General features: G+C 42.9%; 1 pseudogene across 1 annotated transcript; it reads left to right on the top strand.

The window, feature by feature from the left end:
• Positions 1–542: 542 nt before the first annotated feature.
• On the top strand, positions 543–17,481 carry LOC308643364 (KH domain-containing RNA-binding protein QKI-like; annotated as a pseudogene). Its single transcript has 2 exons — positions 543–585; positions 16,813–17,481. The product of its transcript is annotated as a KH domain-containing RNA-binding protein QKI-like (transcript).
• The last annotated feature ends 1,988 nt before the right edge of the window (positions 17,482–19,469 follow it).

Genomic DNA, 19,469 nt, shown 5'->3' with positions numbered 1-19,469 from the left:
CTCCTCCTCCCCAACTGGGCGGGTCTCCAATCCTGAGTGCCTCGGGCCTTTTCTTGTGTCTAGTCACTTCTCCACTTTTCCTCCAGCCAGGCCCCGCTCACAGGTGAGGCTCACCACAATACTGGCTACGCGCCAGGTCTGCTGCTCCCGGGAGCCTTAATTTCTTGAACAACTGGGCACACTCTCCCTGCTTGCCAGTCCCCCAGACCCTAAGGTTGTGGAGCTTGGGGCTGAGAGCCCTCAGTGTATTTTGCTTGCCCCCCGGTAGCCACGCCCCCGGGAGCTGGTGCAAGAGACCTCAGTTGTCTGCGCTGATGGGAGCGGTAGCCAGGGTCCCGCGCCGCGGTCCCGTGCCACTTCTGATTCCCTCGGTCTGACTATCGCACTCATGGGAGAGCTGGGAGGAGCCCTTGAGGTTTCCCTGCTGTGTGGAGAGGGAGGGCTAGGGGGTTACACACCTGCCGCCTCTGGTTTCAATGAGGTTATCTCCTCCGCCGCATTCTGGTGACATCAGTTCTGTGCCATGGTGGTATCCCACGCGAATGGCGACAGTTCGTTCCTTTTGCTGCGTGACCGAAGCAACGGGTGGGTCCTGACCAGCTCTCCCAAGCCCAGTCTCAATCCTGTGGCCACTGCATATGAAGGCTCGGTTGGTATTAACCTCCACAGGATCAGGCGGGACCAGGACCAACAAGCTGTTTCAGTGGGATCATTTAACACTGAGTCACAGTGGTTTGTCTGTGAGACGCAGGGGAACGGGAGCCTGAATTCAGCTGCTCCGGGCACGGTGTGTGTTCTGAGAGGAGCAGACTATTCGCCCCAGATCCACGTTAGCTCGCAATGCCTAGTGATCCTGAGCAAACAGCATTTAGACGCTTTAAGACTCCCTACCCGTGCAGCTGAAGAGGTCAGAGACTTGATACCTCCGTGCCCACTGCCATGTTGGATCTGAATTTGTTGTACATTGAAACCCTTATAAACAGTCCATGAAAGTGCCCATTCCTCCCAGGTATCATTGCTCTAAATTCATTCATCAATTTCATAGCAATTACGGCATATGGACCAGCGCATTCTCCCCATGCCCAGGAGCAGTCTGTGGTCCCAGTTCACCAACTCCCAGATCCCCCACTGCTGCCCCATCTCTGTCTTCTGTCTCTGTCCCTGGACTCAATTCTGGCCTCACAACACACTCCAATCCTGAGCCAGTTTTTCCAAAGCACAAGTTTGACTCTGACTTAAAATTCCCCAAAGCCTGCAGCCAGACAGCAGAACCTAGCCTGGAGTACCAGACCTAGGGGTCCCACCTGCTTCAGCCCAGCAGCTCCTGGCTTCCCTTGGTGCCCACCCCCTACACTCTCTATGAAGCTCTAGTGACTCTTCTGGGCTACCTCGTCACTAGACAGCATCCATTCATCTGTGAGACCAGCTTTGGCATCAACCCTCAGAGAGAGCACCTCTTCTCTAACTCTATGGCTCCTAGCAAGGACCACGAGTCTGTCCTCCATGACTAGACAGATCCCTTGGCACAGGCCATCTTTCTCTGTTGTATCCAGGTCTGGTCCCCAGGAAATGTTTATGAACAAGGCAGTGAGGGCACATCCTTTGGGGAGACCAAGCCAAACCATCACTTCATTCTGAGGGGGAGGGCTTTTCAGAAAACCCCTTCTCTTAGACCATCATCGGAAAGAGCTGGGGATGTAGCTCAGTGGTAGAGGGGCTTATCATGGGCCAATCACTGGGGTCACTCCCCAGGATCTCCCTTTTGTCACAAAATACAAGACATGGTCATGCATCTACAGCTCTGGGGAGGAGGCAACCCCAGGATTCAGCCCTGGTTGAGGATCATTGGCTGCTTCCCACCTTCAGTGGTTCAGCCAAACCATAAGGGTGCAGAGCACAGCCAAGAGGAAGCAGGGAGAAGGAAGACTGGAAAGGCTGAACCCTGTGCAAATGGGAGATACTAATAATGGACTATGGGGAGTGAGGGAGGCATGATCCTTAGTACAAAAAGACTTAGGAACCAAGATAAATAATACTTCAATAGAATTTTGAAAATTAATTCAAACAAACCCACAATGGACAAAAATCAGCACTTTGTCTCAGGCTGATCCTTTCTCCCCCCTTTTGCTACATCTGCTGCCCTCCTCCTCTACCACCCATTCCCAGCTTCAACTGAGACTCCCATGTTCCCCCAAGACTCCTTACCTGCTCCAAGGGCTCTGCAGGTCTAACAGACTGCTTCGTGGTCAGGCTACTGGGCTCAAGGCCTGCTCCCAGTTGCTGCTGTTGGGGCCTCTATCACGGGCATCTACTGCCAGGTCCAGCAGCAGCAGGAGGGTCCAGTACCTGGTGGCCTACCCTGAGCCTCGTCTGCTCTCAGAGTCAGAGGTCCTTGTTGCATGGGGTCTATCCATAGAGGGGGATAGTCCTGATCCTCCTGATGGCAGTGGCTGCTACAGTATATACAGGTCCATGAGGCTCTTGGTCCTCTCCTTACCCTGGACTGGTTCTGGTCCCTGTCCTCAGCTGGCCTGATCCAGGGTCCATGGCTGTTACCCCTGGGGGTCTCCTGCAGAGAGACATCTGTCATCTGCCCTCTATGATAAGGATCCAGGGCCCAACTGCTCCTCAGGGCAGCCACCTGTCTGGCCCCATCCCTGGAGCCCTGGGTGGGGCCCTCCTGAACCACCTTTTGCATCTTTCCTTAGTTCCCCCAAGGGCATCATGGGTGTATGGACTGTCACCCAGGGGCATAGAGAGGATGTGGAAATTGGCTGAGTGCTCATTGGAACAGGAGCCCTAGAAGACTTGTTGTCAGGAGGAGGGGACAAGGCTGTGGCCCCAGGCTAGACTCCTACACATTGCACGCTGGCCAGTTTAGACCAACCCTACCTTGGCTGGGTTGGCAAAGCCTGGCCTGCTCCTGTCTGGCTCTCTCTTGAATCAGGAAAGGATCCTCCCTGCAGGGCATGATTCTGTACTCCCCCCCAAAGACAAGCAGTGGTGGTGAGATCAAGATGTTGAGTCCTTTCAGGCATAGGTCACTTTTGGGCTCCAGTTTTCTTGTCTGTAAAATGGGAGGTTATGAGCGTTAGTGAGATCAGCAGGTGTCTGATGAACACTGGTTTCCTTGTTTGTTGTCTCACTTTGGGATTCAGAACATCTCTTGGGGTATCCTTATGTAAGGGTCCGGCGGAGCGTTGGAAAAAGAGACCACAAGAGACTGACTTCATGCAATTGGCATAGGGGATTTATTAATTCAGCATGCTGAGGTTCCAGGCTCACTCAGGAAGATAGAGCAGCCTAGAGCCCAGAGCAGAGGTCAAGCAGAGCTTAAGTACACTTTTTGGAGAGGGCGGGGGGCTTTGCATACATCAGAACAAATCATCATGAGGCACGAGAAAATTGAACAACAACTCTGAGACATGATTAGTACATTCATTGGCGGGAACAGTCTGGGCAGGGGTGATTTGTCACTCCTAAGCGGGGTACACATTTAAACTGATTGGTTTTGTGGCCTGGATGCTTACATGCCGAGCTACTTGGAGCCCTTAGCTATTAAACAACCAGGGAATCAATGGAAATATTTGCTGGGCAGTTCCAGTATTGTCCTAACAGCTGCAGAGATTACAGGTTCCAGGGGTCGAAGAGGAATTTTAACAATACCTGGTCTTTTACTTTTTAGCCCAGGCCTTGCAATTTAGAAACTTTACAATGCCCAGTCTTTTACACTTTAACTCGGACTTTTGCAGCTTAGAATCAGCTTAGAAATTTTACCTTTACACTTAGGGCAAGTGTCCCTGTTTTACAGATGAGAAAACTAAGACCCAGAGAAGATGAATGTAGGGTCCGAGTTTGTTCAGGAAGTTGGGTGCAGGATGAGCTAGAAATTAGGAATGATCTTGTTCCTTGCATTTCTAGTCCTTGGTCCACCTGGAAGACTTGTGCCTGGCTCCCTGCTGAGCCAAAGTTTGAGTTCTATTAGGCACTGATGGAGGATGAGGAGGGGGATGGGCACAGGCTTAGAGTTGGGGTGCATTGAGGGAAAGGTATATTATTCATAATTTAATGGTAATAGTGATGCATTAGCACTGGCAGAGTGCTTTACACACTTTAACCCTCCCCTATTTGAAGATTAAGAAGTTGATGCTCAGGCAGTTTCCCTACTTTTGTGATGCCACAGGGCCAAGAGGCAACCAGCCTAGAGTTGTATTTTGAAGCCTGGTGTTTGAATGGCACCGGGACATTCTTTATTGATGATGACACTGTTCTCCAGATGGTGTCAGGCTGCACAGTGCATGGAAAACTCAAATCTCAGAGTCAGGCCTATGATAGCTGCTCAGTTAAACATGAGCCCAACCTGAACATGATTGAATAGAGCTTTCTTCTGCCTTACTTGTGCACTTGTGCCATTTGGGCTCCTTCACCTCTCTCTGCATTCTGATGCCCTGAAGACTGGTATACAGATGTCTGAGTTCCTTAGGACTTTGGACTTTAGATCCTGATGAGAAATCTCCCTGCTCTGATGCTCTTAGGACTGCAGTGTGGATCTGTTCTTTTGTTCTCCTCTTGCTTTTTCTGCCAGGAAATTCATTGAAAAACATTTAATGTTAATATATACATAATATTTGTACACATTTATGGGTTACAGTGTGATATTTATGTATGTGTATTCATATTTATACATATATTTAAAATGACTGGATCAGGGTCATTGGAAAATGCATTGTCTCAAACATTTATCATTTCTTGTGTGAGGAACTTTCAAAATCCTCTCTATTAGCTACGCTGAAGTATACAATGAATTGTTGTCAACCATAATTACCTTGTTATACCATAAGATCTTAAATGCATCCCTTGAAGTTCAGAACTGCAGCCCTGTGTGAATTTGTCTTGTTTTGTTTTAGCAATTATTAAATGGGCCTCCTAGGACCAACCAAGGTAAATTTTCTGAAAGACTTCTTTGAGAAGTTGCTTGGTCTGTGTTTTGAGTTATAAACTAAACAAAATACCTGCTATGTTTGGTGAAAATCAGTCTAGCCATATCCATGGCGTGTGGTAATGGAAATGGGATTTCCCATTGTTGGTACAGATCATGGTTGTCAGGAAAAAATGTTAAAGGGGCCCTGCATTTCTTCATTTCTCTTGAGCCATAGTGTTGAACACCTTCATTCTGGATTGTATTACCAAGGATATTTGTAGAGTGAGCAAAGTTGGAAGGTAGAGATAGTGTTTCCCTTTGGAGCAGAGAACAGCTAGTCTTGATGTACTAAATAAAAGGTTTAGGGTGCTCAACTCATGTGCACAAATGCCACCTGACATTCTTTGCATGGCTTTGTGGAAACAGTGCAAGAAAATGCTGCTGTTTGGGCACCTGCTATTGCTGTGAGTGACAATCTCTTCTTTGTCTCTGATCTAGGAGTCTTTTGTGTTCTGCAGCGTGTGTGAAACTGTGGCTGGCTAGCATTTTAGTTTGAAAATATGGTAAGATCTCAGAACCTTCACAATTATCAATGATGATCATGAAGAGAAGGAAGAAAGAGATAAAGTGAAGGATGGTGATCATGACTGAATGATTTTGCTTAACTCATCAGATCAGGTTTCAGGGATCTCCAGGCTGGATCTTTCCATTGCACAATGTTGTTTTCTCCTTTTCTGAGGGCCATGAGTGATGTTAATAAACCCCACATGTCACTGACCTTGTAGATGCACAAGGTGGTGTAAAAGATGTCATGCAGTGCTCAGGGGACAACCCTTGGGAGTTCCCTGAGCCAGTTCAGGTTCTCTCCTGTTAGGGTGCATGTCTCACTCCTGCCTCTGGCCTTGGACTCCTCACATCCTGGGGACTGGTTGCAGGTTTCATCCTAGGAGTCTGGGCTGCACAGACCTTCCACAGCACCCCCCATATGGGCATGACTGTCTCACTACTCAGGACCCAGAAGCTGTGGTTCACCCCAGGGATTGTCCTAGGTCTCAGGGAGAAAAAAAGGGACTGTCCCTAAACATAGCATCCCCAGCTATACCATCATCCAGCCAAAACTCCCCTCCCCACCTCAAGCTCCTGCACCTGCAGCAAACGTCTCACCATAGACCACATCCTCACATGGTGGCCACACTGAGAAATTCAGAAATCTATGTCTGGCTTGATCCTGTGAAATTCTCAGGGGACTAGCAGGGGATCTCCCCAGCTGTTGCAGGTGCATCTCTAGATGCCCATACCTTCCACTGCTCCAGACTGACATACACTGAGAGCTGAATTCTGGCAGTGACAGAGGATTCTTGGTCCAACTGGCCCTTTTCTCAGTGAAGCCTGGCTTGTCTCTCCTGGGGAAAAGGGATAGGTATGCCATTCTACTTCCTTTCCTGTCCGAAGGACTTGCTCTAGCCTCCTGCTGCCTGATTTCTACTCACAGGCCTCAGAGACTCTGCCTGTGGCTATAGGACATGCATCTTTCCTAGGCCCAGGTGTCTTCAGCTTCCTGCTCCATTTTATCCCCAATGGTTCTTCTCATGTCATGTGATTGTCCCACTGCAGAGTGGAGAATTGGGGATTCTGAGGCAGAGGATGACTGAGTATTTGTCTGGGGGCATAACAATGGTTCTGAGTCTCACAATTCTCAGTTAGGTCTAGCTCTCTAGATCCAAGTCCCCTTGGAGCGGCCTCGGAGAACCTAAGAACCCTGGCACCTGTGGTGATCTTTGGCAATATGGGTAGACCCTTTCATAGCTCTCCCTCAGGTACCAGACTTACCATCCTGGCAAGGATCTTCTAGTTTCTTGTATTGATGAGTTAGTGGGGTTACAGAGAGGGAGGGTTTCTCATGTTAAGACACAGAGCATGTTTGTGTAAAGTCTGTGTCCGGGCACTTGACCAGTACAAGGCAGAGACCTAAGAGAACCAGGCATTTTATACTTGGGATGAAGTCAGCCTGGAACCCAATGGTGGTGTTTAGGGCAATTTCAATTCTTTAACTTCAAACTCTCCATCCAACTGCTTAGAATGCTCCCTGACAGAGTTCAATAGGGGGCAGCAGAGACCAACCAGGAACTGAGGACCAAAAAGAGTTGAAGCTCTTCTGCAGGGAGGAGGCCTGGTATCCAGTGGAAGGCTGCAGGGGCAGCTACAGGAGGGGGGATGCAGGGATTAGACTGTGGTTCTGCATTCTTGTTGTGTTAGCTTTCCATCATTCTAACAAACATCTGAAATAATTACCATTTTACCCTATGAATTAAAAGACAGGAGAAAAACATTCATAGTTTGAATCAAGAATGGAAATGAGCACAAGAATGTCAGTATGCACATCATACTTGTGACAACAGCATCATATGCAAGAATAGATGAGGGTAGGAAGAGAGGGAACATGGTAATAGAACTCAGGCAGCATCATTGCAAACTATGTTGGTATTGATGTAAAGTAGTTGGTGTAAAGCATGTAGAAACCACTATGAAAATAAATGTAAAATGTAGATAAAAGGATATGAAAGGTAACCAAAGTGGTATGATGGGGAAAAAATAAACCAATCACAATGGGAGATGGTAGTGAATAAGTAAGGAACTTAAGGAAAGGTAAAACACATGTAGAAATCAGCACATTGGCAGAAGTCTGTCATTATCTAGGGTGACATTAGATGGAACACATGAGTTCTGGTTTCTCAGTAACTAAGAAGCCAGCATCTGCACAAGGTTTGACAAAATTTCTCTAAACTCTTGCTTGTGGGGAGATAGGCTTGAATTTCTTCTAACAGAAAGAAATCCCCTGGTAACAGGAACTTGACCTGCCATGGCTTCCCATGCATTGTGAATGCCACCAATCTGAGACATAGGACAGGGTACGTTTTGGCACAACTGGCACAGAGTGAGGCTGGGCATCCTAACAACAGGCTCTCCAGTGACAGAAGATTTGGGGTCCTCTGGAGGGGGGCTGCTAGTCTGTTAATCCTTAACCAGCAAGTGTCAGTGGAAGGGCATTCAGAGGAAGCCAAGAGAGAAGCTGGGGTTACGTAGGCAGAGTTCAAGAGTGAGGCCAGCCCTAGGGCTGAAAAGGAGGAGTCCAACTTCAGTCCCTGAATGGGCATCAGGAGAATATAAACTGTGTCTGGGGCTGCAGTGACCAATTTCTGAGGGTCAGACTAACACAGGGTCACCCCCAGGACACAGGCAAGAGCCAAGGCACAGAGAGGACCTCACTGGGAAATGCACTGAAGGAGGCGGATTGTATGTGTAAGCACGGAAGAGCATGCTAGTTGAATTTCCTTACGGAGAATGCGCTGAGATTCAGATGAGGGAGCACAGTGTGAGAAGATGGGGCTCCTAGTATCTATTTTCTTCTCCCAGCATGACTGCATGGGCCTCCTGCTAATCTCAGGGAACTATTTACCACTGTCCAGAAGTCATCCCTGGGAAGGCTTCTCTATCCTCGGGTCTTCCAAACATGCCTGCACAGTCTTATCTGGAATTTCCTCCCACCTCCAGCCAAATTCTTACTTCAGGAATAATTTTCTATGTGGTCTTGCATGAGCAAAGGGGGCACTTGTTCACTTCTCCCTGCATGGAGTATGGACTGTCTCCTTGAGGAGACTCTCAAAGTGACACTGACTCTCACCAGCCTCAATTCATAGCCCTGAACCTGGAATACACCTTGGTTCAGAGGCAGGATCATCTCTGCTTGAGGAATCCTGACAAATTATTTTTAAGAGCTCAGCCCTAGAAACTATGACACTGATGAATTTCACAGACAATAAGGGACTTAAAGTTGTTTTGTCCATCAGGGCTGAATTCTGGTGCTTTTAGACATGCCACATAAAACATGGATGATTAAAATAAACATGGCTATTAATGGTACATTGCAGAACGAGATGTGTCAAAAACAATGTTTGAGGCTAAAATTGGTAGTAAATCCATAAAAGTATAAGTAAACAATGAATAAGTAAATGAAAAAGTAATGAATATGTTGAATAAGTAAACAATGTATAACGTGAAATGCTTAAAAGCATGTCAACAACAAGAGGAACATTAAATGAAATGCCAAAGAGGAAACTAAAGTCCATCTGGGAGGTACTGAGATGACTATGAGGAATGTGAGGGTCCATGGTGACCTTATGCTGAGTCACTTGTCATCAGTGGACTCTCAACAGGGAGCTATCCTGCCCATGGACAGGAACATGGAAGGGCAACAGACCATCTAAACTAGACCCAGATTAAAAACAAACAAACAAACAAACAAAAAAAAAACAGCTCAGAAGAATTGGAAGAGTGGCAAAAGTGTCACCAACTTTTCTCCACATCCTCGCCAGCACTTGTTGTTTGACTTCATAGTGGCTGCCAATCTTACTGGAGTGAGATGGTATCTTAGGGTGGTTTTGATTTGCATTTCTCTGACTGCTAGAGATGGTGAGCATTTTTTCATGTACTTGTTGATTGATTGTATATCCTCCTCTGAGAAGTGTCTGTTCAGGTCCTTGGCCCATTTGTTGATTGGGTGATTTGTTATCTTATTGTCTAATTTTTTGAGTTCTTTGTATACTCTGGATATTAGGGCTCTATCTGAAGTGTGAGGAGTAAAAATTTGTTCCCAGGATGTAGGCTCCCTATTTACCTCTCTTATTGTTTCTCTTGCTGAGAAAAAACTTTTAAGTTTAATTAAGTCCCATTTGTTGATTCTTGTTATTAACTCTTGTGCTATGGGTGTCCTATTAAGGAATTTGGAGCCCGACCCCACAATCTGTAGATCGGAGCCAACTTTTTCTTCTATCAGACGCAGAGTCTCTGATTTGATATCAAGCTCCTTGATCCATTTTGAGTTAACTTTTGTGCATGGCGAGAGAAAGGGATTCAGTTTCATTTTGTTGAATATGGATTTCCAGTTTTCCCAACACCATTTGTTGAAGATGCTATCCTTCCTCCATTGCATGCTTTTAGCCCCTTTATCAAATATAAGATAGTTGTAGTTTTGTGGATTAGTCTCTGTGTCCTCTATTCTAAACCATTGTTCCACCCGCCTGTTTTGGTACAAGTACCATGCTGTTTTTGTCACTATTGCTCTGTAATATAGTTTGAAATCTGGTATCGCTACACCGCCTGATTCACACTTCCTGTTTAGAATTGCTTTTGCTATTCTGGGTCTTTTATTTTTCCATATGAATTTCATGATTGCTTTATCTATTTCTACAAGAAATGCCATTGGGATTTTGATTGGCATTGCATTAAACCTATAGAGAACTTTTGGTAATATCGCCATTTTGATGATGTTAGTTCTGCCTATCCATGAACAGGGTATATTTTTCCATCTTCTAAGATCTACTTCTACTTCTCTCTTTAGGGTTCTGTAGTTTTCATAGTATAAATCTTTCACCTCTTTTGTTAGGTTGATTCCCAAGTATTTTTTTTTTTTTGAGGATATTGTGAATGGAGTGTTTTTCCTCATTTCCGTTTCAGAAGTTTTGTCGCTGATATACAGAAATGCCTTTGATTTATGCGTGTTGATTTTATATCCTGCCACTTTGCTGAATTCATTTATTAGTTCTAGTAGATTCTTTGTAGACCCTTTTGGGTCTTCTAGGTATAGAATCATGTCATCTGCAAATAGTGATAATTTAAGTTCTTCTTTTCCAATTTTTATGCCTTTAATTTCTTACATTGCTGGTGGGACTGCAAATTGGTGCAAACAATTTGGAAAGCAGTTGGGAGATTCCTGGGAAAGCTGGGAATGGAACCACCATTTGACCCTGCTATTGCCCTTCTCGGACTATTCCCTGAAGACCTTAAAAGAGCATGCTACAGGGATACTGCCACATCGATGTTCATAGCAGCACAATTCACAATAGCTAGACTGTGGAACCAACCCAGATGCCCCTCAATAGATGAATGGATAAAAAAATGTGGCATCTATACACAATGGAGTACTATGCAGCAATTAAAAATGACAAAATCATAGAATTTGCAGGGAAATGGATGGCACTAGAGCAGATTATGCTTAGTGAAGCTAGCCAATCCCTAAAAAACAAATACCAAATGTCTTCTTTGATATAATGAGAGCAACTATGAACAGAGCAGGGAGGAAGAGTAGGAAGAAAAGAGTAACATTAATCAGAGACATGAGATGGGAGGGAAAGGGAGAGAAAAGGAAAATTGTATGGAAATGAAGGGAGACCCTCATTGCTAGACAAAATTACATATAAGAGGTTGTGAGGGGAATGGGAAAATAAACAAGGAGAGAAATGAATTACAGTAGATGGGGTAGAGAAAGAAGAAGTGAGGGTAGGGGGGATAGTAGGGGATAGGAAAGGTAGCAGAATACAACAATTACTAATAGGGCATTATGTAAAATTGTGGATGTGTAACCGACGTGATTCTGCAATCTGCATTTGGGGTAAAATTGGGGGTTCATAACCCACTTCAATCTAATGTATGAAATATGATATGTCAAGAGCTTTGTAATGTTGTGAACAACCAATAAAAAAAAAGTGTCACCAACTGGAAAGTGATTACAACCATTGTTCAGGGAAGTCAAGGGTGATACTTTTCCCAAAGGAGATTGAAGAAGGTTGAATGCTGAACCTCCAACTCCTCAGAATCTTCTTTTGTCCCTACAGTTGATTTGAGTGTCTTCCTATTAGTATTATGCCCAGAGGATTCATAATTTGCATGGTGACCAAACACACACTTACCCCAAAAATCTATAGATGAATGAGAGAGGCCTCAGAGAGCCCAGCTGTGATGTGCATTTGAGGACAGAAATCAATGAAGAGAGATCTCTCACATGGGCATTCAGGGACTCTTATGATTTGGATATAGATGTCCCACAAAAGCTCATGTGTGAGACAATGCAAGAATCTTGAGAGGAAAAATGAAGAGGTTGTGAGGTGTAAATTAATCCATGGTTAATCCAATGATATAGGTGGTAACTATATGCAGGTAGACTATGGCTGAATGAGGTTATCACTGGGGATGGGACATTGGGGTTTATATTGTGTTCTTGGTGAGCTGAGGTCTCTCTGCTTTCTGATGGTCATGACTAAAGTTGCTTTTCTTTTCCATGTCATCTGGCCATGATATTCTACCTCACTTTGGGCCCAGAGCAATGGAGATGGCCCTATATGGACTGACACTTCTGAAAGCATGAGGGGGGGGAAATTCCTCCTCTAAATTGTTCTTGTTGGGTTTTCATCACAACAGCAACATATCTGACTAATCATGGACCAGGAAGACCATTCTATACTCAGAAAGCTGATCTATGCTGCTAAATTCTGTGGTAAATATCCAGATGCCCCATCTAGTACTACTCATTCCTTACATTAGATAAAGTGAACAGAGTCAGATGTTCTCATTACTGTGGATTATGAAAGAATTGAAGTGTCAGAACCATGCTGGAGGAGAATCCAAGGACATATGAACAACCTGAGCTCTCCTCTCTATGTAGTGGCTCAACAAATACACGTATGCAGGCATAAGTCACAGGATTGCAGGGCTTCACTTTTATCCTCCATGGCTAGTATAACAGAAAGCATTCCTCCTACTACCAGAAATATACATATAATCAATTTTGAGAAATAAACTGAAGCTATAAAATTTGTAACTAAAAAAGGCACCATATCCCACCCGAGATAACCAGAAACTCATTCCAATATCCATATGATATCCAGGCCACATCCACTAAGATAAAATTATCCAACAAACCGCCAAAACAAAAAATGCTCATCTTTCCCCAATAAGATAATAAAATATACTTTTTGACCTCAAGTATGTTAATTTCCCTCCATTTTGATGTCCTATAAGTTAAATATTGAAATATAAATTAACTTTTTTTTCTTTTTGGTACCAGGGGTTGAACCCAGGATCACTAGAGCATTGAGCCACGTCCCCAGAACTATCTTGTATTTTATTTAAAAATGGGGTCTCACTGAATTGCTTTGTGCCTTGCTTTTGTTCATGCTGGCTTTGATCTCATGATTCTCTTGCCTCAGTCTCCTGAGCAGCTGGAATTACAGGCATGTGTCACCATGCTCGGCTAAAGTTACCTATTTTTAACACACTAATGTTAGATGACACTAGGATCAGACAGAGGAAGGAAATCATATTCAAATACATTCACATTAAAATAAATATTTTCCCGAAGAATTCTAATTCCTGTGTTCATCATTGATACTTTCTTCACTCCCCATTTCTAAGTCCCTTGGCCACCAAAAAGTGCTTTGGCTAGTGTTGATCTCTACCTAGTAGTGCCAGGTGGAATGGCCCAAATCATCACTGCAGACAATATAGGTGCACCAATAGTCTTGCTGAAGTGGATTGTGTTGATTTTATGACCTTAACTGCAGTCTAAGGAAGGAATAGAGAACATGCTTAATTCCATGCATTGCCTCCTTATTTTGAGTCAGCAGTGGCAACCTAATTCCCCTGATTATCAAACCAATCATGTCCCAATAGCCCCAACTTGGTCTAGTGATTCCTTGTCATGAGTAGAAAAAGGGAGGCTTGGACACAGGTCACAGCAGTCATTCTTGTGTCCTCCATTTGGAACTAAGTCCTCTGCACTAGACCAATATAGGGTTGAATTACTGAAGTGGGAAGCAAACATTGTGCTAGTGAGTCACTAGTGTGTGGAGTCACTCCAAGTCCCAGGTCCTCATTCCCAGCTCCAGGAATCCTGCCTATGCCACAAACATCATCATGTATTGGATATGGGTGAAACCAGTCACCAAAGTTCATCTTTGACTCCTCAAAAGCCAGTCAACCTTTTTGTCAGACCTGGTGTTTTAGGATGTTGGGTAAATGTAAGAGTAGTAATGGCAGGAATATGGCTTGATTGCTCCCCTTTATTGGCTGTGACATAAGCATTGTGCTCAGAAGCCCCATGTTGAATATCACGATGGTGGTTAACATATTCACTAAGTCCATGGATAACAGTTTTGGCAGAAGCACTGCAGGCAAGGAAAACAAGCTCCCTCAAGGGTAAATGCACGTTTCACTGAGAACTAATGTCAGTCTGCCATGATGAAAGGATTAGTGTCGTCAATCTGCTCTGAGGTACCTGGCTGCTTTCCATAGGAAATAACCTCATATTAGAACTCAGGGTTGGATTCGGCTGTTGCCACCTGGCTATAGGCAGGTCACCTCTGTGAGTGGAAATATGTTGTCATGACCACATGAATAATCTCTCTTCATGAAAGCATGGGCATTTTGTCCACGAGCTGCTTGGGAAAACATATGTGTGTCTAGGGAAGGAAGCCACCTGAGATACACCAATTGAATTAAGATCCACCTCATCATCAGGATCATTTCCTTCTCAGGTCACTCTTTGTTGAATTTGACCTGGTACCAAAATACCTTCATGCTGTTTTTGACATTGCAAACACAGAGTTTATTTTTTTACTCTAAAAGCATGATGATCAAAAAAGTCAATTAAAATCAACATTGCATTTCTATGAACACAAACATAACAACAGCAGGAGCTTGTAACAGTGAACAGTGAAAAGACTGCTTTTTTATACCCCCAAATTAGATTATTTATATAGCTTCTATCTTTATATATGAATATACAACTAGTGTAACTGTGCATCATGTATAACCACAAGAATGGTAAAATATATTCCATATATATATATATATATATATATATATATATATATATATATCTCCAAAACAACGCTACTGTCATGTATATCTATAAAGAAGAAATTATACTATATAGATTATAGATTTAGAAATGTTGTGTTAGTATATTAATTAAATTATGGACTTTCATAAGCTAGTTGGTCAAACTGTAGTTTTGAAACAAACATCATTTTCCTTCAAAGTTGAATTTATTCTAAAACTCATGAATCATATTTACATTATGTGGTTGTAAATACCAAAGGGTAAATGTTATTTCTGTTAACAACTCAGTGCTTAGAAAATTACCAATCATGCTTTGGTTATTTGGTTAAGGAAATCTACCTTAACAAATGTAAATGAGAAAATATAAAACAAATCAGACATTTCTGAGAAAATTTTACTGTCCAAATTAACATGTAACATATTTCAAAGAAACTACATGAGAAAAAGAATGTAAATTATATCATAAATAATGTTCATCCAATCTTTGTGGAAATGATACTTCTTTGATATAGTGGGTTATATAACATTATTAAAATAATTATGCATGTCTTTTTAATTTTAATGTGGTTAGGAGACATTGCAGAATTAGGTTTCACTGTATTATTATTAGACATTATTGGACTGGAGCCGTCAGGTAGCAGTAGTGTCACACTCACCTTGTACCCAAAGCCTCATCTCCACCCATGGGACATACATGGGACTCCTGGGAGAGTGTCTGGTACTGGAAACTTGTAGATATGGGGCCTTTACCATGTGCCCATGCAGAGTATTGGGAGGGAGTCTTGCTCTTGCTCCTTCCCAGATGCAAATTATCCACTATGCTGAGCCTCCTTGACCTTCTGACTGGAAACCACACAGTTATGGCCTCATGTTCAAGTGATGACTGATGTTGTTTTGTACCTACCAGCAACAGGCTTTGCACCATGAGCTGTAATTCAAAAGGTGTGCAATTCTCTACAGCAGGTGACATGACTGTTCCCAAACTCCCATGGTCTACATTAGCATTCTTCTGCGGGGCTTGCCCTAAACAGCAGATTTTGTCTCCTATCACAAGTCCTCTGTTAGCATACATCTAGGGGATAAGATTGTCCATACAGCTGGGCCACCAGAAACACTGTGGCATATGTCACTATATCTCCTTATAGTGTAATATATACACATTCCTCAACTTTCACTGTAGTTTATAGACAAGCCTCCATGGGGCTCAGCCCTGTGCTCAGAGCAGGGGCCAGTGCAGAGAGGCACACTGAGTCCTCATCAGACAGTGCCCATGGGTTGCCCCTGCCCATTCCTCCTGTCTGGTGCTGGTGTCATGGCATTGGGTGAAGTGATCTGTGGAGTCTGGAATATGGTCAGGGGAAGTGGTAATCCCAGATAACCTGATGCAGCTGGTGAAGGACAAGGAGCTCTTGAGCAGCCTGTCCAAATTCTGCAGGATCTTCAGCCACTTCCAGCAGTTGACAGAGGAAGAAATTAGCAGAGTACCTAAAGACATGTACACACAATAAATGGCCATACAAAAAAGAAAAAGAGTGCAAAATTGCCTGATTATGTGGGAACTATTGTTCAGTTATGAAACTAAATGTGTCTGTAAAAGAATATTCAGATTTTTGTGACTAAAAAAATGGTGTGACCACTTTGGAAAGCAGATTGGAGATTCCTTAGAAAACTTTGAGGGAACCACCATTTGACCCAGCTTTCCCACTCCTAAGTGTATACGCAAAAGACTTAAAACCAGCACACCATAGTAATGCAGTGACATCAGTGATCATAGCAGCTGAATTCACAGTAGGTAACCCATGGAAACAACCTAGTTGCCCTTCAACAGCTGAATGTATAAACAAACTGGTACATATGCAGAGTGGAATATTACTGAGCCTTAAAGAAGAATGAAATTATAGCATTGGCAGGTAAATGGACAGAGTTTGAGGCTATCATGGAACAAAATAAGTTCCAAATATATTCTCTGATAAGTGGATCAGGTCCATAATATTCTGGGGGAGAGTCAAGGAAAGAATGAGAAATTTTGGATTGAGCAGAGGAGAGCAGGTTGAGGGGAGGGTGTGTGGGGGTGAGATGGTGGAATGAGAAAGGCATTACTACCTTTTGTATGGTATGATTTAACAAATGGAGTGACTCTGCATCATGTACAACCAGAGAAATGAAAAGCTGTGCTCTATTTGTGTAAAACAAATTCAAAAAATTTAAATATCTAGATTTTAATTTTCTTGGTAGGAACTTTGGCCCCAGAGGATTTACAGCTAAAGAGCTTGAGACAGAAAATGGATGTAAGACAATGGCCTGAGGCAAAGGCTCAGTAAGAGATAAAGCGAAGGAGGAGCAAATAGAACAAACTGAATCGGGGGCATATACATGAAGATTCAGATGTACTAATCACTGTAGAAGATGCTCAGAATAGAGCAAAGAAAAACTAAAGACAGCAGTTATGAGCTTCTGATTCTGAATGACACCTGCAGAGGTGCCAACATTAAATCACCAACCTTGCCTTTTCTCTGGTGGCAACAGCCCAGCTTCTCCAAGGATCATACCTGGGGCTGCACCTTTTCTCTCACCAGTGATCCTGAGTACTCGTCTCCAGCTGACCCTACCATAATGCCTTTGATCAGACAAATACAGACCTCTGTCATGCCAAAAGGAACTCCTCACACTACTGCTGTGATTGTCCCTCCAGGGCCACAGGCTGGGTTGATCTACACACCCTACAAATACCTGACATGTTGGCATCAGCCACTTCAGTCCTTGAGTACCCTATTGAACTGAATGGTGTGTGAGGTGCAGTGTCTACTAAAGTTCGAAGGCACAATATGTGTCTCCATCCTTTCCAAAGGATTGTGACTGAAGGTGGAGCTGACACTGGCAACTAACCTATGAACTTCTATCTCTGAACTCTTTGCCCAATAATGACCTGACCATCCTGCCTGCTGATCACTTAAGTGATCATTGCCTTTGCTTTCCTGTGGTCAGTGCAGCAAGATGAGGGACTTGTTTGTTCATTTGTCTTACCATCTAGGCAAACAAAATACAAATAAAACATTGTCTTCCAGCTCAGCTTTTTGTCCACCAACTCCACCCCTGTGTGGATGAAAGTGGTTCTAGAACCTGTACTGAATAATAGTAAATATTAGGGACCAAATGATTCCAAGCACTGATCATCTTTCAATGTCTACCCCAAGAGACTGGTAAGAAGGCTTCCATGGGAGACATATGGCCCTTGACTACACAGTGACAGAGGGAGTAACAGTGAAAGAGTTCTAGGAAACTTTTCTTCTCATAGAAAAGTCACACTCTCTCTGAATGAACTGTGTGCTGATGCAACATTCATGAACTTGGTCAGGCAAGTCTTGGTGAAGTGATTTGAAAAGTATTCAAATTTCATGTACTGTTCAGTCACTACAGTGCCCTACAAGGGCAGAAGGTGCATTTTTTAAAATACATTTCCTCTCATATCTGAAGTATACGAAGATTATGCCATGAGAGAAAAACTTAAGAAGATGTTTTAAAAGTAATGCAAAGAACAAAAGTCCAAAAAAATGATTTTTTAAAAAATTTCAGAGTTATTTAAGAGCTAAAATTTAAGAGTTATTGGGATAGAAGAAGGCTTTGAGGACCAAATCACAGTAATATATGATCTATTCAATGAAATAATACCAGAAATATTTCCAAACATGAAGAATAAATTGGAAATCCAAATTCAAGAAGCCTACAGGATGCCAAATGTACAAAATCACAACAGAGTCACATCAAGGCACAGTATAATGAAAATGCCCAACATACAGAATAAGGAGAGAATTTTAAAAGCCACGAGAAAAAGGAATAAGATTACATATAGGGGAAAACCAATTGGGATAATGGCAGATTTTTCAACCCAGAACCTGAAAGCTAGAAGATCCTGGAACAACATATATCAAGCTCTGTAAGATAATTGGTGCCAACCAAGAATCTTATATCCAGCAAAATTAAGCTTTAGATTTGAAAATGAAATAGGAACCTTCCATGATAAACAAAAGTATTTATAACTGGACAACTGGTGCTACAAAACATCCTTGGCAAAAGATTTCATGAACAGGAAATGAAAAACAGCAATGAAAATCAACAGAGGGAGGTATGCAATAAAGGAAAAAACTAATCAAACAGGAAAACCAAGTCAAGTTAAATAACAAAAATAAACAAATATGGCTGGAAATACAAACCATGTCTCAATAGTAACCCTAAATGTTAATGGCTTAAACTCAACAACAACAACAACAAAAAGACATGGGTTGCAGATTGGATAAAATAAAAGACCCAACAATATGCTGCCTGCAGGTAACTCATCTGATATGAAAAGACATATACAAACTAAAAGTAATAGGTTTGGAAAAATCATACCACTCACATGGACTGTGTAAGGAAGCAGGGGTTTCCATACTCATATGAAATAAAGTAGACTTCAAGTCAAACTTAATCAAAAGGGATAAATATGGACATTACATACTGCTCAAGGAACCCTACACCAATAAACCATAGCAATCATAAGTATATATGCCCCAAACATTGGTGCACCTATGATCATCAAACAAACTCTTTTCAAGTTCAAGAGTCAAATTGACCACAACACAATATTCTTGGTTGACTTTAACAGACCTCTCTCACCACTGGATAGATCTTCCAAACATAAGTTGAATAAAGAAACTATAGAACTCAATAACACAATCAATAACTTAGACTTAACTGACATATATAGAATATTTCAACCTGCACCAAGTGTGTACACTTTCCTGTCAGCAGCACATGGATCCTTCTCTAAAATAGACCATATAATGTGCCACAAAGCCACTCTTAGCAAATACAAAAAGTTAGAGATACTACCATG

This window comes from Spermophilus citellus (genome assembly GCF_964194105.1).
Source record: "Spermophilus citellus genome assembly, chromosome: 3".
In the NCBI taxonomy this organism is placed as follows: Eukaryota; Metazoa; Chordata; class Mammalia; order Rodentia; family Sciuridae; genus Spermophilus; species Spermophilus citellus.
This window is presented reverse-complemented; position numbering and strand designations above follow the sequence as displayed.